This window comes from Amblyraja radiata, chromosome 9 (genome assembly GCF_010909765.2).
Source record: "Amblyraja radiata isolate CabotCenter1 chromosome 9, sAmbRad1.1.pri, whole genome shotgun sequence".
Taxonomy (NCBI): Eukaryota; Metazoa; Chordata; class Chondrichthyes; order Rajiformes; family Rajidae; genus Amblyraja; species Amblyraja radiata.
This window is the reverse complement of record NC_045964.1, coordinates 55,920,073-55,945,044: the sequence shown is the minus strand read 5'-3', so window position 1 is coordinate 55,945,044 and position 24,972 is coordinate 55,920,073. Positions and strand designations below refer to the sequence as shown.

The window sequence follows — 24,972 nt, the reverse complement described above, 5'->3', positions numbered from 1 at the left end:
ACAGTGGCTTGCAAAAGTATTCATACCCCTTGAACTTTTCCACATTTTGTCACGTTACAACCACAAACGTAAATGTATTTTATTGGGATTTTATGTGATAGACCAACACAAAGTGGCGCATAATTGTGAAGTGGAAGGAAAATGATACATGGTTTTCAGATAAAATACTGAAAAGTGTGGCGTGCAAAAGTATTCAGCCCCCTTTACTCTGATACCCCTAAATAAAATCCAGTGCAACCAATTGCCTTCAGAAGTCACCTAATTAGTAAATAGAGTCCACTTGTGTGTAATCTAATCTCAGTATAAATACAGCTGTTCTGTGAAGGCCTCAGAGGTTTGTTAGAGAATATTAGTGACAAACAGCATCATGAAGCCCAAGGAACACACCAGACAGGTCAGGGATAAAGTTGTGGAGAAGTTTAAAGCAGGGTTAGGTTATAAAAAAATATCCCAAGCTTTGAACATCTCACGGAGCACTGTTCAATCCATCATCCGAAAATGGAAAGAGTATGGCACAACTGCAAACCTACCAAGACATGGCCGTCCACCTAAACTGACAGGCCGGGCAAGAAGAGCATTGATCAGAGAAGCAGCCAAGAGGCCCATGGTAACTCTGGAGGAGCTGCAGAGATCCACAGCTCAGGTGGGAGAATCTGTCCACAGGACAACTATTAGTCGTGCACTCCACAAATTGGGCCTTTATGGAAGAGTGGCAAGAAGAAAGCCATTGTTGAAAAAAAGCCATAAGAAGTCCAGTTTGCAGTTTGCCACAAGCCATGTGGGGGACCCAGCAAACATATGGAGGAAGGTGCTCTGGTCAGATGAGAACAAAATTTTTGTAGCGAACAAAATTGAAGTTTTTGGCCTAAATGCAAAACGCTATGTGTGGCGGAAAACTAACACTGCACATCACCCTGAACACACCATCCCCACTGTGAAACATGGTGGTGGCAGCATCATGGTGGTGGCAGCATCATGCTGTGGGGATGCTTTTCTTCAGCAGGGACAGGGAAGCTGGTCAGAGTTGATGGGAAGATGGATGGAGCCAAATACAGGGCAATCTTGGAAGAAAACCTGTTGGAGTCTGCAAAAGACTTGAGACTGGGGTGGAGGTTCACCTTCCAGCAGGACAACGACCCTAAACATACAGCCAGAGCTACAATGGAATGGTTTAGATCAAAGCATATTCATGTGTTAGAATGGCCCAGTCAAAGTCCAGACCTAAATCCAATTGAGAATCTCTGGCAAGACTTGAAAATTGTTGTTCACAGACGCTCTCCATCCAATCTGACTGAGCTTGAGCTATTTTGCAAAGAAGAATGGGCAAAAATGTCAGTCTCTAGATGTGCAAAGCTGGTAGAGACATACCCCAAAAGACTTGCAGCTGTAATTGCAGCGAAAGGTGGTTCTACAAAGTATTGACTCAGGGGGGCTGAATACTTTTGCACGCCACACTTTTCAGTTTTTTATTTGTAAAAAAATTTGAAAACCATGTATCATTTTCCTTCCACTTCACAATTATGCGCCACTTTGTGTTGGTCTTTCACATAAAATCCCAATAAAATACATTTACGTTTGTGGTTGTAACGTGACAAAATGTGGAAAAGCTCAAGGGGTATGAATACTTTTGCAAGCCACTGTAGATGGGACATGTTGGTCTGTGTGGACAAGTTGGGCCAAACGGCCCGTTTCCACGCTGTATGACTCAGATTATTATCTAAATGGTGTCAAGTTGGGAAAAGGAGAAGTACAACGAGATCTGGGGGTCCTTGTTCATCAGTCAATGAAAGGAAGCTTCTCCCCGCCCCCCCCACCCCGATCAGTCTGAAGAAGGGTTTTGGCCCGAAACGTTGCCTTTTTCCTTCGCTCCATAGATGCTGCTGCACCCGCTGAGTTTCTCCAGCTTTTTTGTGTGCCTAATGAAAGGAAGCATGCAGGTACAGCAGGCAGTGAAGAAAGCGAATGGCATATTGGCATTCATAACAAGAGGAGTTGAGTATAGGAGCAAAGAGGTCCTTCTGCAGTTGTACAGAGCCCTAGTGAGGCCACACCTGGAGTATTGTGTGCAGTTTTGGTCCCCAAATTTGAGGAAGGACATTCTTGCTATTGAGGGAGTGCAGCGTAGGTTACAAGATTAATTCCCGGGATGGCGGGACTGTCATATGCTGAGAGAATGGAGCGGGTGGGCTTGTATACTCTGGAGTTTAGAAGGATGAGAGGAGATCTTATTGAAACATATAAGATTATTAAGGGTTCGGACACGCTAAAGGCAGGAAACATGTTCCTGATGTTGGGGGAATCCAGAATCAGGAGCCAGTTTAAGAATAAGGGGTGAGCCATTTAGAACGGAGACGAGGAAACTTTTTCTCAGAGGGAGTTGTGGAATTCTCTGCCTATGGTGGAGGCCGGTTCTCTGGATACTTTCAAGAGAGCTAGATAGGCTCTTAAAGATAGCGGAGTCAGGGGATATAGGGAGAAGGCAGGAATGGAGTACTGATTGTGGAAGATCAGCCATGATCACATTGAATGGCGGTGCTGGCTCGAAGGGCCGAATGGCCTACTCCTGAACCTATTGTCTATTGACTCTACAAAACTGCACAGTTACTGTCTGTCTGTTACTGAGTACTGGAGAGGTGAAAAGTACCTGCTGGCTGCTGTGTAAAACAGACACCAGCACTCTGGAGGATGGGTGTGGCGGAGGGGATATAATTAACACCCTGCATCATTAAGTCTCCACCAGTGTTTCACAGGTATGCATCCTTGGCAGCCGTGCTCCAGCTATAAATCAGGTTATCAGTAGCTGACCTCGTCCACTCTGCAGCTCATCACACCCGCACAGATGCTTCATGTCCTGACGTCCAGCCCGGACACACGACCTTCATACTCTGTCATGTAACTGAACATCAGGACAACCAAACATTATTGCATGGCACAACATGGAAACAGGTCAATAGACAAAAGGTGCAGGAGTAGGCCATTCGGCCCTTCGAGCCAGCACCGCCATTCAATGTGATCATGGCTGATCATCCCCAATCAGTACCCCGTTCCTGCCTTCTCCCCATATCCACTGACTCCGCTATCATTAAGAGCCCTATCTAGCTCTCTCTTGAAAGTATACAGAGAACCTGCCTCCACTGCCCTCTGAGGCAGAGAATTCCACACTCACAACTCTCTGTGTGAAAAAGTGTTTCCTCATCTCCATTGTAAATGGCTTACCCCTTATTCTTAAACTGTGGCCCCTGGTTCTGGACTCCCCCAACATCGGGAACATGTTTCCTGCAGGTCATTGGGTGCAGCTGGTAGAGCCTCTGCCTCACAGCGCCAGGGACCCGGGTTCCATCCAGGCTTCGAGTGCCGTCTGAGTGAAGTTTGCACGTTCTCCCTGTGACCACGTGGATTTCCTCCGGATTCCAATATTCCAACAGACGTGTGGGTTTGTAGGTTAATTGGCCCTCTGTAAATTTCCCCCAGTGTGTAAGGAGTGGATGAGAAGATGGGATAACATAGAGCTTGTGGGAATGGTTGATGAACGGTTGGTGTGGACTGAATGGGCCAAAGGGCCTGTTTCCATGTTGTGTCTCTTAACTAAACTACAATACCCTGGGTGTTAATGGAACTCCATTCATCTAAGCAACTGATGAGTATTCAAAGAAAATGCTGGAGTAACTCAGCAGGTCAGGCAGCATCCCTCGAGAACATGGATAGATGGGAAGGTGTCAACCCAAAACGTCACCTATTCATGTGCTCCACAGATGCTGCCTGACCCGCTGAGTTACTCCAGCACTCTGTGAAACGTCACCTATCCATGTTCTCCACAGATGCTGCCGGACCCGCTGAGTTACTCCAGCACTCTGTGTCCTCTTGTGCATTAACCAGCTTCTGCAGTTCCTTGTTTTTATTAGCAATGGTTTTTTTCTAGTGTATTCACGGTGGCACAAGCCGAGATTTATACGGTGTCTCTGACTTGGGAAAGAACATTTCACTGAACATGTTCAGTGTTTGATGGTCACTAGGCAACCTGGGTATACAGTCCAGGTTTGCTGAGTAGAGTGGGATAAGTCAACAGTACAGAAGGAGAAACCAAAGCCTTTACCAACTTTGAAGAAAACAACACCAGCACAGTTCATCTGGCTGAGAAACACTTCAGGAAGACAGGAAACGATCACCTCTGTAATAGTGCATCACAAAATGTGCAGGAAGGAACTGCAGATTTTGGTTTAAACTGAAGATAGACACAAAAAACTGGAGCAGCCCAGCGGGTTTGACAGCATCTCTGGAGAAAAGCTTGTTTGAAGAAGGGTCTCACTAGACAATAGACAATAGGTGCAGGAGCCATTTAGAACGGAGACGAGGAAACACTCGGCCCTTCGGCCAGCACCGCCATTCAATGTGATCATGGCTGATCATCCCCGTTCCTGCCTTCTCCCCCTATCCCCTGACTCCGCTATCTTTAAGAGCCCTATCTAGCTCTCTCTTGAAAGTAGCCAGAGAACCGCCCTCTGAGGCAGAGAATTCCACAGACTGACAACTCTCTGTGTGAAAAAGTGTTTCCTCGTCTCCGTTCTAAATGGCTTACCCCTTATTCTTAAACTGAACTACAAACTGAACTCGCCGCACATTTTTCGGTGACCTGATACGTCAGTCAATGATGCAAGCAGTCGCCGAACAAATCGCCAAGTGGGACAGGGCCTTTATACCAAGCCAATTAACCTGCAAACCTGTACATCTTTGGAGTGTGGGAGGAAACGGAAGATCTCGGAGAAAACCCACGCGGTCACGGGGAGAAAGTACAAACTCCGTACAGACAGCACCCGTAGTCAGGCTGTGAAGGACCTGTCCCACTTACATGTCCTTGGCACGCAAATTACGCGACCTCGTGGTCTCGTTGATGACAAGGCCATCATGTGGCCGGGCGGGGGCGGTCCCACTGAGAAGCGCGGAGGGGTATGTAGTTGTGCGGGGCTCCGAAATTTTTGTAGCGAACAAAATCTTTGCGCGCCAACGGCCTGTAACGTAACTGACGGCCAAAGTGGGACAGGCCCAAGACCCTGGCGTGACGCAACGTCTCACCTCCAACAGCAGCAGAAGCAGGAAAACGATCGCCGAGCTCGGCCTGGGACTCACGACCATTGTGGTCCGAATCCGCCCCCATTTCTACTCCCAAAGCGGGGCCAAGAAAATTGAAGATACTCAGAAAATTCAGGAGTAACTCAGCGGGACCGGCAGAATCTCTGGAGAGAAGCAATGGGTGACGTTTCGGGTCAAGACCCTTCTTTTCAGACTGAAGAAGGGTCTCGACCCGAAACATCATCCATTGCTTCTCTCCAGAGATGGTGCCAGTCCTGCTGAGTTACTCCAGCTTTGTGTCCATCTTCAAATGACGTCACGCGCTCCAGACGGCTGTGCGGGCGCATGAAATCGCGCGCAACCTTCGCGGGACCGTCGCGGCTCAACGCGACCACGAGGTTGCGTAATTTGTGTGCCAAGGACACACGTAAGTGGGACAGGCCCTTGAGGCAGCAACTCTACTGCTGCGCCACCGTGCCGCCAATGTATCTGTACACTGGAACCAGCTCGATCGTAATCATGTATAGTCTTTCCGCTGACTGGTTATCACGCAAAAAAAAAGCTTTTCGCTGTACCCCGGCTCACGGGACAATAAACTAAACTAGAGGTTGTGGAGTTCGGCAAATGGCTACACAATGGTGTTAGGAAGAGAGCTTCCGTTCCTGGGGTACTGGCACCAGTTCTGGGGAAAGGTTGTTCAGCAACGATGGCCCAAGTCTGAACAGGAAGCAAACTAATGAATGGAAATGGCAGAGATTTGTTCAACTAGGAAGGAGGAGCAGGGAAAAAAAAAATCAAAGCACTCAAATGGCAACGGAGAAAGGTGGCGACAGATGAGCTAATCGCACATTTTTTTTCTTTTAAAAAGTGCAAAAGGAATATAGAATTCCGCAGGAAATCGTAGAATACACAATATAAACTTTAATTATAGGAAGTGGAATGAGGTACAAACTGTGACTAAAATAAATCAAGACTCGTGTTAAATGTGAACAAAAAGAACCGATGCTTTACAATGCTTGGAATGTGGGAAAATAAACCAGGGAAACGTAAAACAATGTCACAGGAAAATATAGATTTAATCTCACACTAACTTGCTGCGAACAGTGTGGAATGTAAAGCAAACTCATCGGGTTGTGATATTTTTTAACATAGAACAGAAGAAAAATGCGGCACAAGAACAGGCCCATTGGTCCACAACTTCTGTGTCGAACATGATGCCAACTTGAAGGTAGACACAAAATGCTGGAGTAACTCAGCGGGACAAGCAACGTCTCTGGAGAAAAGGAATGGGTCTTCTTTCTCTGGAATTTAGAAGGATGAGAGGATATCTTATAGAAACATGTAAGATTATTAAGGGTTTGGACACACTAGAGGCAAGAAACATGTTCCCAATGTTGGGGGAGTCCAGAACCAGTTTAAGAATAAGAGGTAGGCCATTTAGAATGGAGATGAGGAAAAACTTTTTCACCCAGAGAGTTGTGAGTATGGTATTCTCTGCCTTGGAAGGCAGTGGAGGCCAATTCTCTGGATGCTTTCAAGAGAGAGCTAGATAGGGCTCTTAAAGATAGCGGAGTCAGGGGATACGGGGAGAAGGCAGGAACGGGGTACTGATTGTGGATGATCAGCCATGATCACAGTGAATGACGGTGCTGGCTCGAAGGGCCGAATGGCCTACTCCTGCACCTATTGTCTATTGTCTCTCCAGAGACGCTGCCTGTCCCGCTGAGTTACTCCAGTATTTTGTGTCTACCTTCGATTTAAACCAGCATCTGCAGTTCTTTGCTGCACATGATGCCAACTTGGATAGAACTGTTCTGTATTCATGCCTTCTATATTCTGTTGTGCTGAAGCAAAGCAAGAATTTCATTGTCCTATCTGGGACACATGACAATAAACTCTCTTGAATCTTGAATCTTGATAGGCAAGGTTCAGGGGGATATGGGCCAAACCTGGGCAAGTGGGACTAGCTTAGATGATCGGCATGGATGAGTTGGGCCGAATGGCCTGTTTTTGTGCTGTATGACTATATGGCTGAGATGACTTGTAAATGGTGCCAAAATACTATCGTGTTTTGTTCTTTGTTCATTCGTATGGCTGTATGGTGGCCCCAAATTTCACTGTACCATTTGGTGCATGTGACAATAAATGTCTCTTGAATCTTGAATCTTAAAACTGGCGACTGTATACTGTCTCAGCGTCTAATACCGCTGTACACTTGTGCTGTATCTGAGATGCTTATCTAGGATGTTTCTAAGTGCTTATGTATAGTGATAGTTGTACTGAATGGTATACTAAAATGAATTTTGCAGTCATTCATTCATTCATCATCGTTTTGAAAACATTCGCGACGCAGTGGTGCTGGTTTCCGACGGGAACGGTGACGGACGCACCACACGTCTCTGCCCTCCAGTTCCTGCGGACTTCCTGCCGACCAGCGATCACCCCGCACACTAGCACCGTCCTACACACCAGGGACAATTTTTGCAATTTAACCAAAGTCAATTAACCTAAAAACCCGCACATCCTTGGTGTGTGGGAGGAAACCGGAGCACCCGGAGAAAACCCACGCGGTCACGGGGAGAACGTACAAACTCCGTACAGACAGCACCAGTAGTCAGGATCAAAGCCGGGTCTCTGGTGCTGTGATGGCAGCAACTCTACCGCTGTGCCTCCTCTATCTTACATACTTCTATCATGTTTTACCTCAGCCTCTTTCCAGTGTTCCAGTCAAAACAATCCCAGTTTGAGCAGTGAATATTTATAAGAGTGAAAAAAAGAAGGAATGGTGACACAGGAGACAGAATCCACTCTGGAGGGGCAGGTGCAGTTGACAGGAATTCAGACAATTGGTGTGATTAGAGATGAAAGATCAAAAGCTGAGATTACTCCATTAGTGGGTTTAATGACAGGTTCCATCCTCCAACAAACCACAGGCAGGGACCTGCAGAGAGATCGGTGAGATGAGCAGAGATTGCAAAATTATCCTTCCCCAAGCTTTTACTCATTGACTGCGAGATATGCAAATCAGGCGCAAAATTCCATGCAATACTTTTTTTTTCATGAGATAAAGTACGGAGATAGGCCCTTCAGCCCATCGAGTCCATGCCCATCACCCGTTTACACTGGTTCGATGTTATCCCACTTTCTCATCCATTCCCTACACACTAGGGGTGCTTTATAGAGGGCCAATCAACCTACAAACCTGCATACCTTTGGGATGTGGGAGGAAACCGGAGCACCCGGAGGAAATCCAGGGAGAACGTGCAAATCCCACACTGACAGTGCCCGAGGTCAGGATCGAACCCGGGTCTCTGGCGTTGTGAGGCAGCGGCTCTACCCGCTGCGCCACTGTGCCGCTTCTGTGGGGGAGCCTGGTAAAAGGTGCAGCATTTAGAAGGCTGCTGGAGGTCCATTACTCTTATTGAAACATATAAGATTATTAAGAGTTTGGACACGCTAGAGGCAGGAAACATGTTCCCGACGTTGGGGGAGTCCAGAACCAGGGGCCACAGTTCAAGAATAAGGAGTAAGCCATTTAGAACGGAGACGAGGAAACACTTTTTCACCCAGAGAGTTGTGAGTCTGTGGAATTCTCTGCCTCAGAGGGCTGTGGAGGCTGGTTCTCTGGATGCTTTCAAAAGAGAGCTAGATGGGGCTCTTAAAAATAGTGGAGTCAGGGGATATGGGGAGAAGGCAGGAACTGATTGTGGATGATCAGCCATGATCACATTGAATGGCAGTGCTATGTCCTCTGGTTCCTGAATCCCCAAATCTGGGTAAAAGAATGTCCATTCAGCCTGTCTATTCCCCTCATGGTTTTACACACCTCTGTAAGATCGCCCCTCATCCTCCTGCGCTCCAAGGAATAAAGTCCTAGCCTGCCCAATCTCTCCCTATAGCTCAGCCCCTCAAGTCCTGGTAACATCTTGTACATTATCTCTGCACTCTTTCCAGCTTAACTACATCCTTCCTATAGCAGGGTGACCAAAACTGAACACACCACTCCAAATGTGGCCTCACCAACGTCTTATAGAAGAGTGGCATAACATCCCAACTTCTCTCCCCAATAGAACTGATGAAGGCAATCTACCAAAGTTTTGAAGTCTGAAGTGGAATTCTCTGCCTCAGAGGGCGGTGGAAGCGGGTTCTCTGGATGCTTTCAAGAGAGAGTTAGATAGGGCTCTTAAAAATAGCGGAGTCAGGGGATATGGGGAGAAGGCAGGAATGGGGTACTGATTGGGGATGATCAGCCATAGAAACATTGAAACATAGAAAATAGGTGCAGGAGGAGGCCATTCGGCCCTTCGAGCCAGCACCGCCATTCATTGTGATCATGGCTGATCGTCCCCTAACACATTGAATGGCGGTGCTGGCTCGAAATAAAAATTAAATTAAATTTTTATTTATTTATATAGCACATTTTTAGTCAACTTGCATTGACCCCAAAGTGCTTCACATAATTACATCCACACACACAGGCAAAGGTGGGTGAAGTGTCTTGCCCAAGGACACACACAGGCAAAGGTGGGTGAAGTGTCTTGCCCAAGGACACAACGACAGTATGCACTCCAAGCGGGATTCGAACCAGCTACCTTCCGGTTGCCAGCCGCACACTTAGCCCATTGTGCCATCTGTCGTCCCAAATGGCCTACTCCTGCACCTATTGTCTATTGTCTATTGAAGGGTCTCAACCCGAAACATCACCCATTCCTTCCCTCCAAAGATGCTGCCTGTCCCGCTGAGCTACTCCAGCATTTTGTGTCGACCGAAAGCTTTCTTCCCTTCCCATCTACCTGCGACGGCACTTTCATACTATTAAATTAGTCGCAATTAAATTCTTTGGCTTTACATTACTGGATATAAAACTGTGTTTTCTGCACGAGGATTTAATAATTAGAAAAGTATAGCAACAGAACAAGACACTTGGCCCACAAGATCTGTGCTGTCCACAATGCCTACTTGGACAAGTACGTGGATAGGTTAGGGGGTTAGGGGGATATGGGCCAAATGCGGGTAGCAGCTTGGATTGGGTATATTGGACAGCATGACAAGATTGGCTCAAGGTCATGTTCCTGTGCTCTATGGTCACATGTGCAAAGTGCAAACACAGCAAAATTATTTTCTTGCAAACAGTCCACTAGAGTCTCACCACCCAGACCAAAGATCCTAAAGCGGAGCAAGTAGACCACTCCTGCTAAATGCAATGGGCTGAGGTGTAGTACGCAACGGAATGGAACGTGGGCCTTTTTTTCATCCATTTCAGTAACCCGACCCAACCCGACTCGCAGTGTAATCAACGTTGCGGGGGAACAGTTCGTGTTAATAAATTTAAATTCTGAAAATGAGGAGAAGATTTTTCCCAAATAACTTTTATTTTTAGGAGGATGTTTCCGTAACCGGCTTCCGTCTCCGCACTAGTATCCTATGGGATCTTTGGTGCGGAGACGGAAGCCGGTTACGGAAATAGGGCCGAAAATTACCCATGAATCTACCCATAACCGTACTACGTCTTTTTCGTCGAGTGATCTATCTTGCTCACTATAGGATCTTTGGGCTCAAGGGCATGTTTCTGTGCTCTCTGGTCACATGTGAAAAGTGCAAACACAGCAAAATTATTTTCTTGCAAACAGTCCACTAGAGTCTCACCACCCAGACCACCCCGTGATTAGCAAGCCAAGTCAAGTCAACTTTATTTGTCACATACACATACAAGATGCACAGTGAAATGAAAGTGCCAATGACTGTGGGATTATGCAAAACAACAGGACAACAGAACAGAAACCAGTATATGTTTGTCTGAAGAAGGGTTTCGACCCGAAACGTTGCCTATTTCCTTCGCTCCATAAATGCTGCCTCACCCGCTGAGTTTCTCCAGCATTTTTGTCTACCTTCGAGAAACCAGTATTACATTTTTTTTTAAGACACAACAGTAAATTAGTCCCTGGTGAGATAAGAGTTTACAGTCCTGATGGCCTGTGGGAAGAAACTCCGTCTCATCCTCTCTGTTTTCAGCTGAGGTGCTTGCCTGACCGTAGCAGCTGGAACAGTCTGTTGCTGGGGTGGTAGGGGTCCCCCATAATGTTGCTGGCTCTGGATCTGCATCTCCTGGTGTATAGGTCTTGCAGAGGGGGGAGTGTAGTTCCCATGGTGCGTTCGGCCGAACGCACTACTCTCTGCAGAGCCTTCCTGTCCTTCCCAGCAACTGTACAGCAACAGCCTACTGAGCCCGCATGCAAGAGGCGCCATGTTTGGCAGCATTTAACAAGTCTAGTCCACACTTCAGCTGTTATGAGCGGTATGACTCAATGACTCATCGATAATCTCATCTGCCTGCACATCAACCATATCCAAATCCATAGATTGTTGAGGGCTTGGACACGCTAGAGGCAGGAAACATGTTCCCGATGTTGGGGGAGTCCAGAACCAGGGGCCACAGTTTAAGAATAAGGAGTAAGCCATTTAGAACGGAGACGAGGTAACATTTTTTCTCACAGAGAGTGGTGAGTCTGTGGAATTCTCTGCCTCAGAGGGCGGTGGAGGCAGGTTCTCTGGATGCTTTCAAGAGAGAGCTAGATAGGGCTCTTAAAAATATCAGAGTCAGGGGATATGGGGAGAAGGCAGCAACGGGGTACTGATTGGGGATGATCAGCCATGATCACATTGAATGGCGGTGCTGGCTCGAAGGGCCAAATGGCCTACTCCTGCACCTATTGCCTATTTAAATGCCTATCGGACAATTGCAGGTTTGCCAGAGTAAAGACATTGCTGAGGGATTCTCGTGTAAGGAAGAACTGCAGATGCAGGTATAAATAGAAGGAAGACACAAAATGTTGGAGCAACTCAGCGGAGAGAAGGAATGGGCGACGGTTTGGGTCTGAAGAAGAGGTCTCGACCCGAAACGTCGCCCATTTCCTTCTCTCCAGATATGCTGCCTCACCCGCTGAGTTACTCCATCCAGCATTTTGTGTCTACCTGCTAAAGAATTCTCCATGGTTGAGCTCAGAGCACCCTCTGCTGCCGTGACAGAAGACTCTCTCACACCACCATGCTCAGCAACACTGCAGCTGCGTGCCAAGGTGTCTGCAATGCTGGTCAGCACACCCGCATTCCACAGATGTGTCAATAGACAATAGGCAATAGACAATAGGTGCAGGAGTAGGCCATTCGGTCCTTCGAGCCAGCCTCAATGTGATCATGGCTGATCATCCCCAATCAGTACCCCGTTCCTGCCTTCTCCCCATATCCCCTGACTCGCTATTTTTAAGAGCCCTATCTAGCTCTCTCTTGAAAGCATCCAGAGAACCTGTCTCCACCGCCCTCTGAGGCAGAGAATTCCACAGACTCACCATTCTCTGTGAGAAAAAGTGTTTCCTCGTCTCCGTTCTAAATGGCTTACCCCTTATTCTTAAACTGTGGCCCCTGGTTCTGGTCTCCCCCAACATTGGGAACATATTTCCTGCCTCTAGCGTGTCCAAGCCCTTAACAATCTTATATGTTTCAATGAGATTCCCTCTCATCCTTCTAAACTCCAGAGTGTACAAGCCCAGCTGCTCCATTCTCTCAGCATATGACAATCCCGCCATCCCGGGAATTAACCTTGTAATCCTACGCTGCACTCCCTCAATAGCAAGAATGTCCTTCCTCAAATTAGGGGACCAAATCTGCACACAATACTCCAGGTGTGGTCTCACTAGGGCTCTGTACAACTGCAGAAGGACCTCTTTGCTCCTATATTCGATTCATCTTGTTATAAAAGATGACTGTGTCACCTTCATCCCAGTCACAGCCAGGAATCACAAGCAGTACAGAGGCACAGCCTGTCAAGACCATGCCATGAAGATAGTATATCTTCCCTCAAATGAACAAGTCATTTGATAAATGGAGAAACAAGGAACTGCAGATGCTGATTTACAAAACAAGACGCTAAGTCCTGGAGTAACTCAGCAGGTCAAGCAGTATCTCTGGGAGTCTGGAGAAGGGTCCCGACCCTAAACGTCTCCTATCCACGATCTCCAGAAATGAATGCCCGACCCACTGTTACTCTAGCACTTTGTGTCATTTGATAAGTATTACAAGGAACATAGAACAGTACAGCCCAGGAACAGGCCCTTCAGCCCACAATGTCTGTGCCGTACACAATGCCAAGACCATCTCTTACCCGCCTGCACACAACCCATATCCCTCCCGCATATCCATGTGCATGTCCAAAAGTCTCTTAAACACCACTATCATATTTGCCTCCACCACCACCCCGACAGCTCATCCCATGCACCCACCCCCCCGTGAAAAAAACGTGCTCCGCACATCTCTTTTAAACTCTGTCCCTCTCCCCTTAAAGCTTACTCCTCTATTAGAAGAGTTTTCCATCCTAGGGAAAAAAGGCTGAGAGTAGACAATAGACAATAGACAATAGTTGCAGGAGTAGGCCATTTGGCCCTTCGAGCCAGCATCGCCATTCAATGTGATCACGGCTGATCATCCATACCAGTACCCCGTTCCTGCCTTCTCCCCATATCCCCTGACTCCGCTATTTTTTGACTCCGCTATTTTAAAGAACCTTGTTCCTGGGGTGGAAATGTCAAAGACTAGAGGGCACTGCATACAGGTGAGAGGGGCAAAGCTTAAAGAAGATGTGCGGGGCAAGTTTGTATTTACCAGAGGGTGGCGAGTGCCTGGAACGTGGCTGGGGGGTGGTGGTGGAGGCAGATAGTGGTGTTTAAGAGACATTGGATATTCAGGAGTTGGAGGGGTATGGATCACGTGCAGGCAGAGGAGATTAGTTTCACTTAGCAACGTTAGTCTCGTACATTGTGGGTCGAAGGGCCCGTTCCTGTGCTGTATTCCATCTTCTACGCATATTCTAAACTGTGTCTTTTGTATAATAGTTAGAAGCTAACATGCCCCACTGTGAAGCAGGCTATCACAGAGGATTCAAATACAAGATGCCTTACTATTAAATTGGACAATGGTGAGACCACATGTGCAGTACTGTGTATCATTCTGGCCCCCTTACCAAAAGATGGATTATACCTGTTAAGGGCCTGTCCCACTGTACGAGGTAATTCAAGAGTTCTCCCGAGTTCTCCCCTGATTTGAGCTCGGGTAATGTCCGTAGCGGTACGTAGGGGCTCGTGGATGTCATGTAGCGGCTCGTACGTAAACTCGTGACGTTTTTTCAACACTGTGAAAAATGTCCACGAGTAAAAAAATACTGATGAAAATTTGTTTTACTTTTACTCGTATGAGCCCCTACGTACCCACTACGTACATTACACGAGCTATCAGGGGAGAACTCGGGAGAACTCTTGAATTACCTCGTACAGTGGGACAGGCCCTTAATTGTGACGTTTAGTTTAAGAAAGAACTGCAGATGCTGGAAAAATTGAAGGTAGACAAAAATGCCAGAGAAACTCAGCGGGTGAGGCAGCATCTATGGAGCGAAGGAATAGGTGACGTTTCGGGTCGAGACCCTCCTTCGCTCCATAGATGCTGCCTCACCCGCTGAGTTTCTCCAGCATTTTTGTCCACCTTCCTGTTATTGTGACAGTGCATTTAAGATTTGTGTGGGAAGGAACTGTAGATGTTGGTTTACACTGAAGATAGACACAGAAATGCTGGAGTAACTCAGCGGGACAGGCAGCATCTCTGGAGAGAAATGGGTGACGTTTGGGGTCGAGACCCTTCTTCAGTCTGACCCGAAACGTCACCCATTCTTTTCTATCCAAAGATGCTGCCTGTCCCGCTGAGTTAGTCCAGCATTTTGTATCTATCTTCGGCATTGAAGATTTACCAGGTTAGTTCCAGGGGTGACGGCTGTCTTTTAAGGGGAGATTGAGTAGTCCAGAGTAAATGAAAAGTAAAAGCAAAACAGAAAACGTTGGAAACATTCAGCAGGTCAGGCAGCATCTGTGGAAAAGGAACCAGAGATAATGTTTAAGGCCAAATAAACATTCTGGAGTTTAGAAGGATAAGAGGGGATCTTATTGAAACATATAAGATTATTAAGGGTTTGGACACGCTAGAGGCAGGAAACATGTTCCCGATGTTGGGGGAGTCCAGAACCAGGGGCCACAGTTTAAGATTAAGGGGTAAGCCATTTAGAACAGAGATGAGGAAACACATTTTCACCCAGAGAGTTGTGAGTCTGTGAAATTCTCTGCCTCAGAGGGCGATGGGAGCCAGTTCCCTGGATACTTTCAAGAGAAAGCTAGATAGGGCTCTTAAAGATAGCGGAGTCAGGGGATATGGCGAGAAGGCAGGAACGGGGTACTGATTGTGGATGATCAGCCATGATCACATTGAATGGCGGTGCTGGCTCGAAGGGCCGAATGGCCTTCTCCTGCACCTATTGTCTATTGTCTATCAAACTATGTAATGTTACTTGCCCAGATGCAAAGATCGAGGAGCTCAACAACTGGCTAGGTGGGTGATGGTGATTTAGGGGTGCTTTGTCTATAGAAGGTGGAATTTAGCAGTAGTCATAGAGCTGTACAGTACAGAAACAGGCCCTTCGGCCCAACTTGTCCATGCTGAACAAGTTATCATACTGGGCTGGTCCTATTTGCCTGCATTTGGCCCATAGCCCTCTCAACCCTTCCTCCCATATATAATAATAATAATAATAATAATAATAAATTTTATTTATGGGCGTCTTTCAAGAGTCTCAAGGACACCTTACAAAAATTTAGCAGGTAGAGGAAAAACATGTACGGGGAATGAAATAAATAGTAGAGACATGACTAGTACACAAAGTAAAGACAGAATACAATTCAAAACACAATATGAGGCAATTAATGCATAGATGAAAAGGGAGGGGGACGTGGGGCTAAGGATAGGCAGAGGTGAAGAGATGGGTCTTGAGGCGGGACTGGAAGATGGTGAGGGACACGGAATTGCGGATCAGTTGGGGGAGGGAGTTCCAGAGCCTGGGAGCTGCCCTGGAGAAGGCTCTGTCCCCAAAACTGCGGAGGTTGGACTTGTGGATGGAGAGGAGGCCGGCTGATGTGGATCTGAGGGACCGTGAGGGTTGGTAGGGGGAGAGGAGGTCAGTGAGATATGGGGGGGGCAGATGGTGGAGGGCTTTGTAGGTGAGGATCAGGATTTTGTAGGTGATCCGGTGGGAGATGGGAAGCCAGTGAAGTTGTTTGAGGACTGGAGTGATGTGATGCCAGGATTTGGTGTGGGTGATGAGTCGGGCGGCTGCGTTCTGGACCAGTTGGAGTCGGTTGATGTAGGTGGAGCTGATGCCAAGGAGAAGTGAGTTGCAATAGTCCAGTCGGTAGAGATGAAGGCATGGATGAGTCTTTCAGCAGCGAGAGGTGTGAGAGAGGGTCTGAGTTTGGCGATGTTGCGGAGATGAAAGAAGGAGGTTTTAATGACATGGCGGATGTGAGGCTGAAGGGAGAGGGTGGAATCAAAGATCACGCCAAGGTTGTGGGCCTGGGGAGATGGGGAGACAGTGGTGCCGTCAATGATGAGAGTGAGGTTATTGATTTTGCTGAGTGTGGCTTTGGAGCCTATGAGGAGGAATTCTGTCTTATCGCTGTTGAGTTTGAGGAAGTTATGTTGCATCCAGGTTTTTATAGCTGACAAACAGGAGTTGATATGGGAGAGGGGGGGGGGGGTTGTGGGGGGATTTGGTGCCGAGGTAGATATGGGTGTCATCGGCGTAACAGTGGAAGTCCAGGTTGAAGTGGCGGAGTAGCTGACCAAGGGGGAGGATGTAGATGATGAAGAGGAGGGGGCCGAGTACGGAGCCTTGGAGAATGCCTTGAGTGACTGTGGCTGTAGCAGAGGTGTGGTTGTGGAGAGAGATGAAGTGGGATCTGTTGGAAAGGTAGGAACGGAGCCAGCTGAGTGCAGAGCCTTCAATGCCGAGGTCTTTGAGTCTGGTGAGCAGGATGTTGTGGTTCACTGTATCGAAGGCTGCGCTCAGGTCGAGGAGGATGAGGATGTTGAGGGAACCAGTGTCAGCAGAGGTGAGGAGGTCGTTGAGGACTTTGAGGAGAGCAGTTTCTGTGCTATGGAGGGGGCGAACGCCAGATGGAGGGGTTCAAGTAGGTTATACACAAGGAGGTGGGAATGAAGTTGCGACGCAACGATACGCTCCAGGGTTTTTGAAAGAAAGGGGAGGTTTGAGATTGGGCGATAGTTAATGATAGTTAATTAAATATCCATCTAAATATCTTTTGAAACATAATTGCATCCATTTCTGAAGCTTCCGCTGGCAGCTCATATCGGATATGGATTACCCTCTGTGTGAAACAGTCGCCCTCTTTTAGAAACCTCTACCTAGCCGAGGAAAACGACTGTGAGTGTTCACTTTTATCCATGCCCCTCATGAACTTGGACACCTCAGTAAGGTCACCCCTCAACCTTCCACGCTCCCAGCCTATCCAACCTCTCGTTATAACTCAAGCCCGCGAGTCTCAGTAACATCCTGGTGAATCTATTCTGCATCCTTCCCAACTTAACGACATCCTTCCTGTAGCCGGGTGACCAGAACTGCACACATAACTCCAAGTATGGTCTTATCAATGACTGTATCACAATGTCTGAGATTTTGTATGTTCAGAAGTGACAAGAACACAATGGTATTAGTCTTTGTGAAGGAAGGAACTGCAGATGCTGGTTTAAACCGAAGATGGACACAAAATGGTGGAGTAACTCAGCGGGACAGACAGCATCTCAGGAGAGAAGGAATGGGTTGAGAACCCTTCTTCAGTCTGAAGAAATGTCACCCATTCCTTCTCTCCAGAGATGCAGCCTGTGCCGCTGAGTTACTCCAGCATTCTGTGTCCATCTCCGGTATCAGTCTTTGGTTTAGTTTAGAGATACAGCACCAAAGCAGGCCCTTCGGCCCACCGAGTCCATGCCAACCATCGATCACCTGTTCACACTCGATTCTATTTTACCCCACTTTCTCATCCACTCTCTGCACATCAGGGACAATTTACAGAGGGCCAAAATAACCTACAAACCCGCACGTCTTTGGGATGTTGGAGGAAACCGGAGCACCCGGAGAAATCAGCCATGATTGAATGGCGGAGTAGACTAGATGGGCCAAATGGCCTAATTCTGCTCCTAATGACCTTATGACTTTAGAGATACAGCATAGAAACAGGCCAATTCGGCCCACTGAATCCGTTCCAACCAGCGATCATCCCATACAATAACACCATCCTACACACTTGGGACAATTTACAGTTTTTACCTGCATGTCTTTGGAGTGTGGGAGAAAATAGGATCACCCGGAGAAAACACATGCGATCACAGGGAGAACATGCAAACTCCACACAGATAGCACGTAAGGATGGTCAGGCACAGTAGCACAGCGGTAGAGCTGCTGCCTCACAGCCCCAGAGACCCGGTTTCGATCCTGAGTACGGGTGCTGTCTGTACGGGGTCTGGGCGTTCTCCCTGTGATCGTGTGGGTTTTCTCCAGGTGATCCGATTTCCGCCTACACTCCAAAGACATGCAGGTAAAAATTGTCCCCAGTGTGTCAGGTGGTGTTAGTGTACGGGATGATCGCTGGTTGGCATGGAGTCAGTGGGCTGAATGGGCCTGTTTCTATGCTGTATCTCTAAAGTCTAAAGTCATAAAGTAATTAGGCTATTTGGCCCATTAAGTCTACTCTGCCATTCAATCATGGCTGATCTATCTCTCCCTCCTAACCCCATTCTCCTGCCTTCTCCCCATAACCCCAGGCACCCGTACGTATCAAGAATTTATCTATCTCTGTCTTAAAAATATCCATTGAGTCGTCAATATCATCAAAGTCATGATGGAACCTGGCTCTGTGTCGTTGTGAGAGAGCAGTTCTACCAGCTGCGCCACAGTGCCGTCCCAAAGTGCTCCATTCACTTGTGGAAGAGATTTCTGTTCATCCAAATTTCAAATAGGTGTTTGACAATGACACTGAACAGGTGGAGGGAGAAGAATGCTGGGTGCCCACGTTCTTGTGAAAACTGCCACAGAGGTTCCTAGTGGTTTGGGCAAAGGGCAATCTATAGATGAAATATAGAAGAGATTCAGGAATAGGTCGTGGAAGGGGCAGAGGAGGGAATGGTGTGGGAGTGAGCAGAGAATCCACAGCACGTGGGTGCATAGAAAGTATGAGGGCGATGGCAAGACTCCGAACAGCATTGTGTAGGAAGGAACTGTAAATGCTGGCTTCTTACACCGAAGATAGACACAAAAAGCTGGAGTAGCTCAGCGGGAGTAGCTCAGCGGGACGGGCAGCATCTCGGGAGAGAAGGGACAGGTGACATTTCGGGTCAAGACGCCTTCTTCAGACTGAGAGGTTCACCGAAACGTCACCTATTCCTTTTCTCCAGAGATGCTGCCTGTCCCGCCGAGCTACTCCAGCATTTTGTTTCTCTTCTACCAGCATTGATGTGCAGAGGGATCTGGGCACTAAGTCAACAGCTCCATGAAAGAAGAGGCATCACAAGTGGATAGAGAGGTAAATGAGGTTTATGGTAAGCTTGCCTTCATCGATTTGGGCATTGAGTATAAGAGTCAGGAAGTCATGATGCAGCTTTAGAAGACTTCGATTAGGCCATATTTGTAGTGTAGTTTGCTGTTGTGGTCGTCCCATGACAGGAAAGATGTGGAGGCTTTGAAGAGGGTGCGGAAGAGGTATTAGAACAGAAGTTGGACTGACTTGGATTGTTTTCTCTGCAACGGCAGAGGTTGAGGGGAGACCTGGTAGAAGTAAATAAAATGACGAGAGGTGTAGAAATTGCAGACATGGGATGGAAATATCAAATAGTAGAGGGCATGGCTTTAAGGTGAGAGGGGAATAGTTCAAAGGAGCTGTGTGGGGCAGGTTTTTTTTACACAGGTGGTCGTGGAGGCAGATACGATAGTGACATTTAAGAGCTTTATTGACAGGCACGTGCATATGCAGAGAATGGAGAACAGTGAAAGGCTTGGATGTGGAGAGCATGTTTCCACCAGTGAGAGAAGTCACAGCCTCAGAATTAAAGGACGTTCTTTTAGGAAGGAGATGAGGAGGAATTTCTTTAGTCAGAGGGTGGTGAATCTGCGGATTTCTTTGCCACAAAAGGCTGTGGAGGCCGTCAGTGGATATTTTTAAGGCAGTAGGCCATTTGGCCCTTCGATCATGGCTGATCATCCCCAATCAGTACCCCGTTCCTGCATTCTCCCCATATCCCCTGACTCTGCTATTTTTAAGAGCCCTATCTAGCTCTCTCTCTAGAGAACCTGCCTCCACCGCCCTCTGAGGCAGAGAATTCCACAAACTCATCTTTCTCTGAGAGAAAAAGTGTTTCCTCGTCTCCGTTGTAAATGGCTTACTCCTTATTCTTAAACTGTGGCCCCTGGTTCTGGGCTCCCCCAACATCTGGAACATGTTTCCTGCCTCTAGCGTGTCCAAGCCCTTAACAATCTTATATGTTTCAATTAGATAATAATAATAATAATAAATTTTATTTATGGGCGCCTTTCAAGAGTCTCAAGGACACCTTACAAAAATTTAGCAGGTAGAGGAAAAACATGTAAGGGGAATGAAATAAATAGTAGAGACATGACTAGTACACAAAGTAAAGACAGAATACAATTCAAAACACAATATGAGGCAATTAATGCACAGATGAAAAGGGAGGGGGACGTGGGGTTAAGGATAGGCAGAGGTGAAGAGATGGGTCTTGAGGCGGGACTGGAAGATGGTGAGGGACACGGAATTGCGGATCAGTTGGGGGAGGGAGTTCCAGAGCCTGGGAGCTGCCCTGGAGAAGGCTCTGTCCCCATAACTGCGGAGGTTGGACTTGTGGATGGAGAGGAGACTGGCTGATGTGAATCTGAGGTACCATGAGGGTTGGTAGGGGGAGAGGAGGTCAGTGAGATATGGGGGGGCCAGATGGTGGAGGGCTTTGTAGGTGAGGATCAGGATTTTGTAGGTGATCCGGTGGGAGGTGGGAAGCCAGTGAAGTTGTTTGAGGACTGGAGTGATGTGATGCCAGGATTTGGTGTGGGTGATGAATCGGGCGGCTGCGTTCTGGATCAGTTGGAGTCGGTTGATGTAGGTGGAGCTGATGCCAAGGAGAAGTGAGTTGCAATAGTCCAGTCGGGAGGAGATGAAGGCATGGATGAGTCTTTCAGCAGCGGGAGGTGTGAGAGAGGGTCTGAGTTTGGCGATGTTGCGGAGATGAAAGAAGGAGGTTTTAATGACATGGCGGATGTGAGGCTCAAGGGAGAGGGTGGAATCAAAGATCACGCCAAGGTTGTGGGCCTTGGGAGATGGGGAGACAGTGGTGCCGTCGATGGTGAGAGTGGGGTTATTGATTTTGCTGAGTGTGGCTTTGGAGCCTATGAGGAGGAATTCTGTCTTATCGCTGTTGAGATACCCTCTCATCCTTCTAAACTCCAGAGTGTACAAGCCCAGCTGCTCCATTCTCTCAGCATATGATAGTCCCGTCATCCCGGGAATTAATCTTGTAAACCTACGATGCACTCCCTCAATAGCAAGAATGTCCTTCCTCAAATTAGGGGACCAAAACTGCACACAATACTCCAGGTGTGGTCGCACTAGGGCTCTGTACAACTGCAGAAGGACCTCTTTGCTCCTATATTCGATTCCTCTTGTTATAAAGGCCAACATGCCATTCGCTTTCTTCACTGCCTGCTGTACCTGCATGCTTACTTTCATAGACTGATGTACAAGGACCCCTAGATCCCGTTGTACTTCCCCTTTTCCCAAATTGACGCCATTTAGATAGTAATCCTGTTTTTACTACCAAAGTGGATAACCTCACATTTATCCACATTAAACCTCATCTGCCATGCATCTGCCCACTCCCCCAACCTGTCCAAGTCACCCGGCATTCTCATAGCATCCTCCTCACAGTTCTCACTGCCACCCAGCTTTGTGTCATCTGCAAATTTGCTAATGTTACTTTGAATCCCTTCATCCAAATCATTGATGTATATTATTAATAGCTGCGATCCCAGCACCGAGCCTTGCGGCACCCCACTGCCTGCCATTCAGAACCCGTTAATCCCTACTCTTTGTTTCCTGTCTGCCAACCACTTCTCTATCCATGTCAGCACTCTACCCCCAATACCATGTGCCCTAATTTTGCCCACTAATCTCCTATGTGAGACCTTATCAAATGCTTTCTGAAAGTCCAGATACACTACATCCACTGGTTCTCCCTTGTCCATTTTCCTAGTTACATTTTCAAAAAATTCCAGGAGATTAGTCAAGCATGATTTCTCCTTCGTAAATCCATGCTGACTCGGACCGATCCTGTTACTGCTATCCAAATGTGCGGCTATCTCATCTTTTATAATTGACTCCAGCATCTTCCCTAACACCGATGTCAGGCTAACTGGTCTATAATTCCCCGTTTTCTCTCTCCCGCCTTTCTTAAAAAGTGGGATAACATTAGCTACACTCCAATCCACAGGAACTGATCTTGAGTCTATAGAACATTGGAAAATTATCACCAACGCATCCACGCTTTCTAGAGCCACTTCCTTAAGTACCCTGGGATGCAGACCATCAGGCCCTGGGGATTTATCAGCCTTCAGTCCCATCAGTCTATTCAACACCATTTCCTGCCTAATGTGGATTTCCTTCAGTTCCTCCTGTCACCCTAGATCCTCTGGCCACTACTATATCAGGAAGATTGTTTGTGTTCTCCTTAGTGACGACAGATCCAAAGTACCTGTTCAACTCGTCTGCCATTTCCTTGTTCCCCATAAGGCAGAGATAGATAGATTCTTGATTAGTGCGGGTGTCAGGGGATATGGATAGAAGGCAGGAGAATGGGGTTAGGAGGGAGAGGTAGATCAGATATGATCGAATGGTGGAGTAGACTTGATTCTGCTCCTATCACTGGTGACCTTATGACAGGGGGCCCAGACTCCCACAGAGTGACCAGTGTCCGCAGAGCCCGGCCTCCCTCCACCCCCTCCCCGACCCCGCAGTGGGCCCCGCACCCACCTGAGTGTAGTGGGCCCGCAGTGGGCGCAGGAAGCGGGAGTGGCGGCACGAAGACACCTCCACGTCCATCAGCGACTCCATCACGTGACCGGCTCCCGGGGCGGCCGCCTGTCACTCAGCGCCCGGGGGCGGGGTTTAACCGGGCTGTCGCTCACCGGGGGGGAGGGGGGTAGCGCACGTCACTCACCGCCCGGGGGCCGGGTGTTCACGCGGGAGCTTGGTTTAACCGCGCTGTCGCTCACCGGGGGGGGCGGGGGCATGGGGCCAGCGCACGTCACTCACTGCCCAGGGGCGGGGTGTTCCCGCGGGGGCGGGGCCGGCGCTACCTCCACCCTGGGCGGGGTCATCGCCTGTCACTCACACCGGCGGCGGGGTCTGTCAACATTGGAGGGCGGGGCCACCGTCTGTCACTCACCCCGGGGACAGGGTTTATATGGGGGCGGGTCTGTCAACACTGGGGGCGGGGTCAAGAATGTCACTCACGCCGGGGGCGGGGTCTGTCAACACTGGAGGCGGGGTCACTGCTGCCACTAACTCGAGGGCGGGGTTTACCTGGGGGCGTGTCCGGGCTGTCACTCACCGTAGTGGGGGGGGGGAGGGGCGCTGACCAACTGCCATCCACCACAGATGCTGCCCGACCAGTTGAATATTTTATTTACAATAGATTTAGGGCGGTCACGGTGGCGCAGCGGTAGAGTTGCTGCTGCCTTACAGCAAATGCAGCATCGGAGTTCGATCCTGACTACGGGCGCTGTCTGCACGGAGTTTGCACGTTCTACCCGTGACCTGCGTGGGTTTTCTCCGAGATCTTCGGTTTCCTCCCACACTCCAAAGCCGTACAGGTTTGTAGGTTAATGTAAAAGAATTGTCCCTAGTGGGTGTAGGATGGTGTTAATGTGTGGGGATCGCTGGTCGGTGCGGACCCGGTGGGCCGAAGGGCCTGTTTTCCGCGCTGTGTCTCTAAACTAAACTGAAAGACGCAAAAAAAGCTGGAGTAACTCAACGGGACAGGCAGCATCTGTGGAGAAGAAGTAATGGGTGATGTTTCGGGGTAGGATCCTTCTTCAGACCTAATTAGGGATAAGGGGAGCGAGAGATATAGACGGTGAGATGGATTGGTTTATTCAATATTCTTTGCCCTGTTGTCAATCGCTTTACGCTTTATGCTCTTACAGTTACACAGCGTGGAAACAGAACTCGCCCACACCGGCCTACATTCTCCATCTACACAAGTCCCGCCTGCCCACGTTTGGCCCATATCCCTCCAAACCTGTCCTATCCATGAACCTGTCCAAGTGTCTGTTAAATAGTCCCTGCCTCAACTACCTCCTCTTAACAGCTTGTGTAGGAAGGAACTGCAGATGCCGGTTTAAACCGAATATAGACACAAAATGCTGAAGTAACTCAGCGGGACAGGCAGCATCTCTGGAGAGAAGGAATGGGTGACGTTTCGGGTTGAGTCTGAAGAAGGGTCTCGACCCGAAATGTCACCCATTCCTTCTCTCCAGAGATGCTGTCCGTCCCGCTGAGTTACTCCAGCATTTTGTGTCCATCCTCTGACAGCTTATTCCATACACCCACCATCCTCTATGTGAAAAAGCTACCCTTCAGGTTCCTAATAAATCTTTCCCTTCTCACCTTAAACCTATGTTCTCTGGTTCTTGTTTACTCTGCCTTGGATTAAAGTCTCTGAGCATTGGGCGGCAGCGGTAGAGTTGCTGCCACACAGCGCCTGAGACCCAGGTTCAATCCTTAACTACGGGTGCTGTCTGCACGGAGTTTATACGTTCTCCCCGTGACCGCGTGTGTTGTCTCTGGGTGCTCCGGTTTCCTTCCACACTCCATAAACATGCAGGTTTGTCGGTTAATTGGCTTCGGTAAAAATTGTAAATTGGCCCTAGTGTAAAATAGTGTTAATGTACGTGGGGATCGC

At 48.2% G+C, this 24,972-nt stretch overlaps 1 long non-coding RNA gene across 1 annotated transcript; it reads right to left on the bottom strand.

Moving 5' to 3' along the window:
• Nucleotides 1-7,809: 7,809 nt before the first annotated feature.
• Nucleotides 7,810-23,189, bottom strand: LOC116977157. Its single transcript, XR_004413133.1, has 2 exons — nucleotides 23,040-23,189; nucleotides 7,810-8,008 (listed from the first exon to the last, which is right to left on the bottom strand). It is a non-coding gene; the product is annotated as an uncharacterized LOC116977157 (long non-coding RNA).
• Between the last annotated feature and the right edge of the window lie 1,783 nt (nucleotides 23,190-24,972).